The following is a 9,058-nucleotide window of genomic DNA, read 5'->3' as shown; positions in this document are numbered from 1 at the left end:
GATGGGGAAAAGGGGTGTGGAAGAGGACTTGGAGGCTCAGAGCTAGAAACATTGAAACCAAATTGATCATGTCATGATTTCTATCAGTATTGACCAGGTTTCAACTGAGACTCAATCAATTGAGTTGATTGCATCATTTGCCTCCAAAACAAATCTGGCCCTCAAAATATTAGTCCTGGTTTCTGCTCCAACTTCAGTAAGTGTCCTGAGTAGAGATTGTATGTCATCAACCTATCTTTATTCTTCATAGTAGGAGCTACTGCTGTTACTGCTGGTGTGTGTGTGTGTGTGTGTGTGTGTGTGTGTGTATCCACACACGTGGGCATGTCTACAACACTGGGTCCGTCTGCAAATCCAAGACAGAGTCCTAAAGCTTTCCACACTAAGTGCTTGTGAGTCCTTTGATTTCTACGTTGACACAAGCCCTGTTCCTATTTGTGTCTCTCCTTTGAGAACCAGCTCTCCTCCTTGCTGCATCTCTAGTTCTTGCTCTACTCTCCCTTCACTTATCGATCCATTCATTCAACGAAAATATATTGAGCACCCATGTCAGGCAGACAGCTAGGGACTAAGGATGGAGAGGTGAATAGAGCAGACCCGTCCCTGCCGACGCAGAGTCTACAGTCTGGTAGAAACCAAAGAACTAATTATACTAATTCATGAATGACAGTGGTGATAAGTACCATGGAAGAGAAGCACAGAGAACTGGGAAAGCATACACCAAGGACCTGACCTATTCCTTGGAGGAGAGGAGGTCTGGGAAGTCTGCCTAAGGAAGTGAGATTTCAGCTGAATGCTGAGCAGTGGATAATGTCAAGTTGATGCAGAGGGTGAAGAAGGGTGTTCTAGGTAGGGGACACAGCACATGCGCAGTGTGATCCCGAGATGCCGTCTCTTGGCTTGAGGTGTCCAAATACTGGAGAGATGACTCAACCTCTTCCTAACTTCACTGCCTCCAGAAGTACTGGTGCTGGGTTGCATTTCCACAGAGGGATCCCCCATTTTTCACAGTTGGGAACATGGCCTGCCCAGCCCACCTGTCAGGACATCCATGCTTCTCACCCTGGCCCAGCATTTCTGTTCCTCTCCTTCACCTCCCCTGAAGTCTCCTAACTGTTCTCCCAATTCTAGCCTCACTCCCCTGTCCGCTCCCCACACGACAGTCAGGGTGATCCCTTTACACGCAGGTCAACCACATCACTCCTCTGCTTAAAACCTTGGAGCGTCTTACCTCAATCAAAGCTCAAGCCCTCACCAGAGCCCACCAGACCCCCTGGATCTGACCCCATCTACCCATCTGACCTCCTCTCCCCACACTCTCCCTACTGCAGCTGCTGTGCCTTGAGCATAGCAAGTATGTTCCTTGCTAGTTCTGTGTCCAGGACACCCCTGGGTCTAGATATCCACGTGGCTTGTTTCCTCACTTATGCTCAAATGTCACCTTAGAGAGGCCTCCCCTAACCACCGCCTCACTCTCTATTTTGCTGTCTTTCATGATATTGTTAGCTGCTTATCCGTTGCTATCTTCTCCTTGGGATTATAAACTTTCAAAGGTTCAGGAACTTGTAACGTGTTCACCATTGTATCTCTTGTGCTTACAGCAGCGCCGGACCTGTAATCAGGGCTCAACCATGTTTGTTGAATGAGTAAATGAGCGAATGGATATCCCCACCCCCAAGCCACCTTTCATCCCTGCTTCCTCCCAACCTCTCACTAACTTTAGCAAAGAGAAAAAAGGGAAGGCTCGATGTTAAGACCGCACCGATTCCTTCTGATGTCCCAAACTCTCAACACGCTGGCCAGAAACAGTCTTTTGATAGCCATGGACATGGGAGGGATATGTCAGCTTCCAAAATGAGTGTCCGGGATACAGAGGGTAAGAAGCTCCTTGAAGGTACTTGGGTCCAGGCACAGAGGGGAGACTGAGTCCTGGCCCGTGTGCCACAGAAGTCATGGGGGATAGAAACAGGTTGTGTTAGTAATTGTGGTTGCCTGATTTGCAGACAGAGTGAGGCCAGGCCAACAGATAAAATTAGGTGACACACGGCCGTTGTCATTGCGTGAGTCTGGTAGCTGTTTTCCATCTGAGTTTATACCCGCTCCTCTAACTCAGTATTTCTCAAACTTGAGTTACTCACATACCACCACCATTTCTGCTGCCTCCATGAACCACCTGCCCTGTTAGTGACCTTATTTTCTAAATCAACTCACTCTTATTGCTTGAATACACATATTTTAAAAGGAAACTAGCAGATCAGGGAGACCAAAAGGAAAGGGGTGAGGAGCCAGCCCAGGGAAGATCCAGCCCCAGAGGGAGAGCTGCTCCCAGAGGGTGAGGGCAGAAGCAACGGCCCCAGCAGCAAAGGTGGGAGGGGGCTTGATATGGGAGTCAGGTCCCAAGGGGTGAGCACAGGGGAGGAGAAAGGAGGAAGAGGAGAGGTTGCCAGCCCCTGGGAGTCTCATGGGCAAGAGGGAAAAAGGAGGCAGCGGTTTGGGACTGAGGGCCTGGGGTGGCTGTGAGCAGGGAGCGATCTGAGGTGCTGTGGGTGGGGGTTTGGTGAGGGGGATGGGGCGGAGCAGAGCACTGAGGCTAAGGGCAGAACGAGGATGGCAGGGCATGTGGGAAGGGGGACTGCGGGAGCATAGGTTGAGACAAAAGCACGGTGTGGTTTAGAGAAGGGGTTGCTGAGGCGTGGGGCACACTGAGAGTAGACCTGAAAGAATGAAGGGGAGGAGGGCTGGGGGTGCGGAGGAGAAAGCTGAGACGGAGGGGGTGTGAGGAGGGATCACAGGTACCTGAGTGAAACGGGCTGGAAGGGAAGGGCAGAGCTGGTTGTGTGTCCCTGCCCTTCCCAGTAGGTGGGGCTGTCCTCCTAGGACCACTCAGTGAGCGTGTTGTCTCCGCTGGGCAGCGGCCCTCATATTGCTCACCTGCCATCTGGAATCCTCTCACATATACGGGAACACGAAGTCTAAAGGACTGGTACCCAGGACGCTGTGGGCCAGAAAGCTGGAAATGTGCTCCCCTGCTGGACACAAAAAAGAGTTCTTGAGGGCACAGGGGACTAAGCAGAATGTGGAAGAAGGAGAAATAAGGTGGAGAAGACCAGAAAGGTAAATTGGCACACAGAGATCTGTAACAGCAAGAAATGCCAACTGCTATGTGCAAGGTTGCATTTGGGTTCTAGGGTCCCCTGCAGAATCAAACAGACTATCGTGCATGAGAAACTCAACGGGCACAGCCAGTCCGTGAAGATGATTGTGCTCCTGAGCCACTGCTCTGGCAAACATGACAGGGTCCTTATTAAGAAAATGGGGATCCTTCTAAGCACCAAGGGTGCAGGGAACACTTCTAAAGGTATGTGATTCTCAGTACATTTGAGTTAATGGTCATGGAAGGCACTGACTTTGTTTTTTGAATTCCAGTACAGTTACCATACAGTGTTATATTAGTTTCAGGTGTACGATATAGTGGTTAGTGATTCAACAATTCAGCATTACTCAGTACTCATCACGGTAAGTGCGCTCTTAATCCCCTTTACCTATTTCACCCATCCTCCCACTCACCTCCCCTCTGGTAACCATCAGTTTGTTCTCTACAGCTAAGAGTCTCGTTTTCTGGTACTTTTTTCTTTTGTTCATTTGTTTTGTTTCTTAAATTCCGCAGATGAGTGAAATCAAATGGTATTTGTCTTTCTTTGACTGACTTATTTCACTTAGCATTATACCCTCTGGATCCATCCATGTTGTTGCAAATGGCAAGACTTCATTTTTTATGGCTGAGTAATATTCCATGTGGAATATTACTGGTGGTTATATATATATATGTATATATATATATGATGGAATATTACTGGTGGTTATATATATATATGTATATATATATGATGGAATATTACCGATGGTTTTATATATATATATATATATATATCCTCTTCTTTATCTATTCATCTACCGATGGACACTTGGGCTGCTTCCATAATTTGGCTATTGTAAATAATGCAGCAGTAAACGCAGGGGTGCATGTATCTTTTCCAATCAGTGTTTTCATATTCTTTGGGTAAATATGCAATAGTGGAATTAGTGGATCATATGATAATTTTATTTTTAATTTTTTGAGGACGCTCCATACTATTTTCCAGAGTGGCTCCACCAGCTGGCATTCCCACCAACAGTGCATGAGGGTTCCCTTATCTCCACATCCTTGCCGACACCGGTTGTTTCTTGTGTTTTTGACGTTAGCCATTCTGACAGGGGGCGGTGATAGCTCACTGTGGTTTTGATTGGCATTTTCCTGATGATGAGTGATGTTGGGCATCTTTTCATGTGTCTGTTGGCCATCTGGATGTCTTCTTTGGAGAAATGTCGGTTCTTGTCTACTGCCCATTTTTAAATTGGATTATTTGTGGTTTTGGTGTTGAGTTGCATAACTTCTTTGTCTATTTTGGACACTAATCTTTTATCGGATATGTCTTTTGTGGATATCTTCTCCTGTTCAGTAGTCTGTCCGGGACTGATCATTTTATCTGTTTGGTTAATTGCTGCTCTCTTTCTGGAAACTGTCCCTCCTCCATTCCAATACAGCCCCCTTGGGAGCTGCCCCTGAGGTCATGGTTGGTGGGTCTAGGAATGGGCATCTGGGGCTTTGCCTTTAGGACAAAAAATCAGGGCAGCCTGTCTCAGGCAGCTGACACTGTTTAGAGGTGAATCTCCAGGGTGGAGAAAACTAGTCTTTAGGAAGACGGGAAAAGCAAGCTGATGTTTAGGATGCTACAGACTGTTTGTGTCCCCCCAGTTTCATATTTGAAACATAACCCCCAGTGTGAGGGTATTAGGAGGTGGAGACTTTAAGAGGTGGTTAGGTCAGGGGGGTGGAGCCCTCATGAATGGGCTCAGTGCTCTTTCAAAAGAGACCCCAGAGAGCTCCTCACCCCTTCCGTCACATGAGGTCAGCAAGAAGATGCCGTCTGTGAACCAAGGAGGGGGGCCCACCAGACACCACATCTGCCGGCACCCGGACTCTGGGATCTGTCAGCCTCTAGAACTGTGAGAAATAAATTTCTGTCATTTGCAAGGTATTTTTGTTACAGCTGCCTAAACGCACTGAGACACGGGCTGAAATCGGGAAGGAAGGAGCCCTGAGCACATGGGTTCTGGCAGCTCCCCAGGCTTCAGCCACACTCTGCCCTTCCTGCCACTGGAGTGGTCAACTCCTCCACAGGTAAAGTCTGTGAGCACCCCCAGTGTTCTCGAAACACATGCTTTTTGAGCATAAGCTGATTCAAATTGGGCACTGACGTAGCAATCAATGCAACAATAAAAAGAGAAGGTTATTGAACAAAATGGGGGTACAGTCAGCACTCTTGGTTGCCCCGTTTGAGACACAAGGAAGCACTTTAAAGACTCCTTAGAGCTCAGGGCAGCTGAGGGCACCACCAGCAGGGGCTTCCCACAACCATTACTTTGGAAAACTTAAAGGGAATCCATAAACACTTGAGTTTCATTTTGGACTTGTTTCTTTCTAATTTTTCTACTTATTCATAGAATTAAGGTGAATCTGAGCCAAGTGTCCTGCCTTACTGTCCGGAGGGGGCATCATGCCAAAGAGTGAAAGATGAGAGGATGGATTCGGGACTCCTTACTTTACATACAATTTGATTGTTGGATTTTCGTGGGAATTTATACTCAGAATTTAAAGCAGCTTCTCCAGCCCTTTGATCTTGCAGGGGCTGAGTAGCTGTAGGAAGGGGTGGGGGTCCAACGAAGGAAGAAGGACAGAGGAACCAGATGCAGGGGTGATGATACAATTTCGCTTCTCTCTCTGCAAGATTTACCGGGAAGTTGTTACCTTCCCCCCAGAGGGCATTGTCCAGATTCCTCCCTCTGCCCTCCACTCCCCCATCCTATCCTGCAACCTCTCCCCTGTGCCAGCGGTTCCTCCCCAACCTCACACTGCTGCCACTCTCGGTTTCCAAACTCCCTTCTCACTTGGGTCAGCACAACACCTCCTGAGAGGTCCCTCTGTCCCCACGCTCACCCTCCGCCCCAACTGGGTTCTCCTCAAAGCAGCCAGAGCAGCCAGCACTCTCCAAGTGACAAATCTGATAATGTCCCTTCATCTGCTTAAAACCTCTCAATGGCTCCCCTTTGCTCTTAGGACAAAGTAAAAGTCCCTAATGATGTCTGCACCATCTAGCTGCTGCCTCTCTCCTCTCCTCGGGTGCCCTCACCCTCACTCTGCCCTAGTCACACTGATGTTCAACTCCTTCCTACCTCAGGGCCTTTGCACGTACTGTTTGCTTGCCTAGAATGCCTTTCCCCCCTCTCTTTCACTTAGTTTTCACTCTTTCTTAAGAGCTGGCTGAAGATCTAGGCTGTCTGTCCTTCTTTATAAATTCTTACAAATAACCCTCAGAGCACTTTTTTACTTATGTGTGTGAGTTTGATTGGTGGTTGTCCTCCCAACTAAACCATTAGCTCCATGGAGGCAGGAAAGGACCATGTCTGTTTTACTCACCAGAGGACCCCCCCCCCCCCCCCCACTGGCCACAGGTCCTGACTTAGTCTTACTTGTCCCTCAAGGTCCTGGTCAAATATCTCTCTGAGAAGCCTTCTCTAGCTTCCTGCTTTGTCAATCCGTGAGCCAGCACTGACCTTCACCGTGCATTTACGGGGCCACCCTGCAATGATTTGCTCACTAAACTGTCTCACCATTAGTTGGCGGACTCCGGAGGGCAAGACCGCTATCTTTGTTGTGTTTTGTTTCCCTGACACCCAGCACAGTGCTTGGCCTGCCAGAGACAAATGTGTGAACGAACGAATGACTGTGTTAAAAGAGCTCCCTGGGCCTGGGTATTGTCCGCATACACTGAGGGGCTTCACCAGATGAGTCTGTCTATCCCTTCTCTAGCACTATGGTTTCAGCATCACCTAACCCTGCCTGGTCAGCACCTCTCTGCTTTGTTACCCATGTACCTTTAACTGTTGCCCTGGTAATCAACAAATCTCACTACTGCCACACTTCCTCTGTTTCATTATGCAAAGAAAGCCTCACACCTCTGGGCTTTCTATAGATTATGCAAAAAAAACAACAACACATTTTAATAACTCCTTCCTCTTTGACTCATGTTTAGTGAGGGCTTTCTCGTGTCTATGGTGGAACTTTGTTTTCTAATTATTAAAAATATTTGAAATCTATAAAAAGGTACAAAGAACAACAGTGATCACCATGAATACATCAAAACACGGACAGCTGAAGAAGTACAATGCGACCCATGTCCACAGGCCTTTTCTTTAAGACAATGACTAATACCGCTGGAGGCCTCTTGAGATACAGTCTTTTATACCCAAGGAACTGAAACATTCATTTCAAACCGTGTGTCCAGGACAGAACCTGGCCCCTAGGTGTCCAGGCAGGAGGCTTTCATTCTGTATGGGTCTCCTCCGACTGTTTTAGGCTTCAGCAGGCCCTGACCCCATTCCCTTCAAGGACAGACTCGGAGTCTGGACTGAGAGGACCCTAGAGGGGAAGGAATCCGGAATGCCACACCACAGGACTGCCCTCCCAGCTGTCCCACACTATCCGCTCTGTAGAAGCCCTCAGGAAAAAAAAAAAAAAAGACAAGACAAAATAAACAAAGGAGGCATGAGCATTCAGGACAAGCTGGAAATGTTTTCATTCCTTTTGAGGCCATCTGGAGGCGGAACTCGTCTAGGAGCTACATCTCAGAAGGCAGTTCAATCATGCCTTCGTTTCCCTTCTCTGGGCCAGACATCAAGCTAGAGGTCGGTGTTGAATATGAAAAGGGCATGATAACTTGAGAAACTCAAGGCAAGTGAATGACATAAAGAACTAAATAAGCATGTATGACAGAGGTGACAGGTGTACGTGCAGGGTGTGAAAGGAGCCTCTGAATCATCCTTAGGGCCCTGGGAAAGACTTCCTGGAGGCGGTGGCCCTTGCCTGGCATCGTGGAGGCTGGTGTGTGCAAGGCATGACATGTGCCTGATGCTTGCGGGGAGCTGCGGGCGCTTCCACCTGCCCGGAGTGCAAAGTGGAGTGGGTGGTGGTGGGAGATGTGGCCTTGGCAGCATCACAAAGGCTTGGTGTGCTAAGCTGAGGACCAGGAACCTTCTGCAATCTTGGGGTGGCCGCTGGAGGAGTCCGCAGGGGAGAGGCCCAAAGAGAACTAGAAGAGGGGCGCAGTGGTAAACTGGAAGGGTCAGACCACCAAGGAGGGGGTCATAGGATCAAGGTGAGGAGGCACGAGAAGCTGAACTAAGGTGGGGTCAAAGGGAAAGGAGGAAGGGGAAGATGGTAAGGAGACGAGCAGCCCACGGACACTGAGAGTAAGGGAAGAGAGGGCCCTGGGTAGTTCTCCGGGTACATCGCTGGCTGACTGGGTGCTGGTGGAGCTATTCATTGACAGACAGAATTCCAGAGGAGAAGTGGACCTTGGCATGATCTTTGGATGATGGGATGGAAGTTTCGTCATAAGTGGGAGTCATACGTGGATGAGATCTCCACAGAATCTACAAGTGTAGAAGTCACTAGAAGCAGAAAGAAGGTCAGGGAAGGGTCAAGCAAGACTACAGTGTGGGTAATGGGGCCTCTGACCACACACACGGTTTTCTGAGGTGACACGTGGCACAACTTTGGAAGACACAGCTCCGCCGAAGACGCATCCCTGAGGTTCCAGGGTTGAGTCCTACGTGTCCATTTTAGCACTAACATTATAAAATCCATGATGGAACTGACCACACCCTTAGACATCACTGTGGGCCTCAGTGAAGAAATTCAATCTCCACTCAGTTTGATTCCATTTTTAGAGTTTTTTTTTAAAGCCAAATTTACACAAAGTTTAATAAATCAAATAACCGTGTATCAAAAATATCGTTGCTTGGGGCGCCTGGGTGGCACAGCGGTTAAGCGTCTGCCTTCAGCTCAGGGCGTGATCCCGGCGATCTGGGTTCGAGCCCCACATCAGGCTCTTCCGCTATGAGCCTGCCTCTCCCACTCCCCCTGCTTGTGTTCCCTCTCTCGCTGGCTGTCTCTATC

This window comes from Ursus arctos, unplaced genomic scaffold (genome assembly GCF_023065955.2).
Source record: "Ursus arctos isolate Adak ecotype North America unplaced genomic scaffold, UrsArc2.0 scaffold_25, whole genome shotgun sequence".
NCBI lineage: Eukaryota > Metazoa > Chordata > Mammalia > Carnivora > Ursidae > Ursus > Ursus arctos.
The sequence above is the reverse complement of the archived record's forward strand: the minus strand, read 5'-3'. Positions refer to the sequence as shown.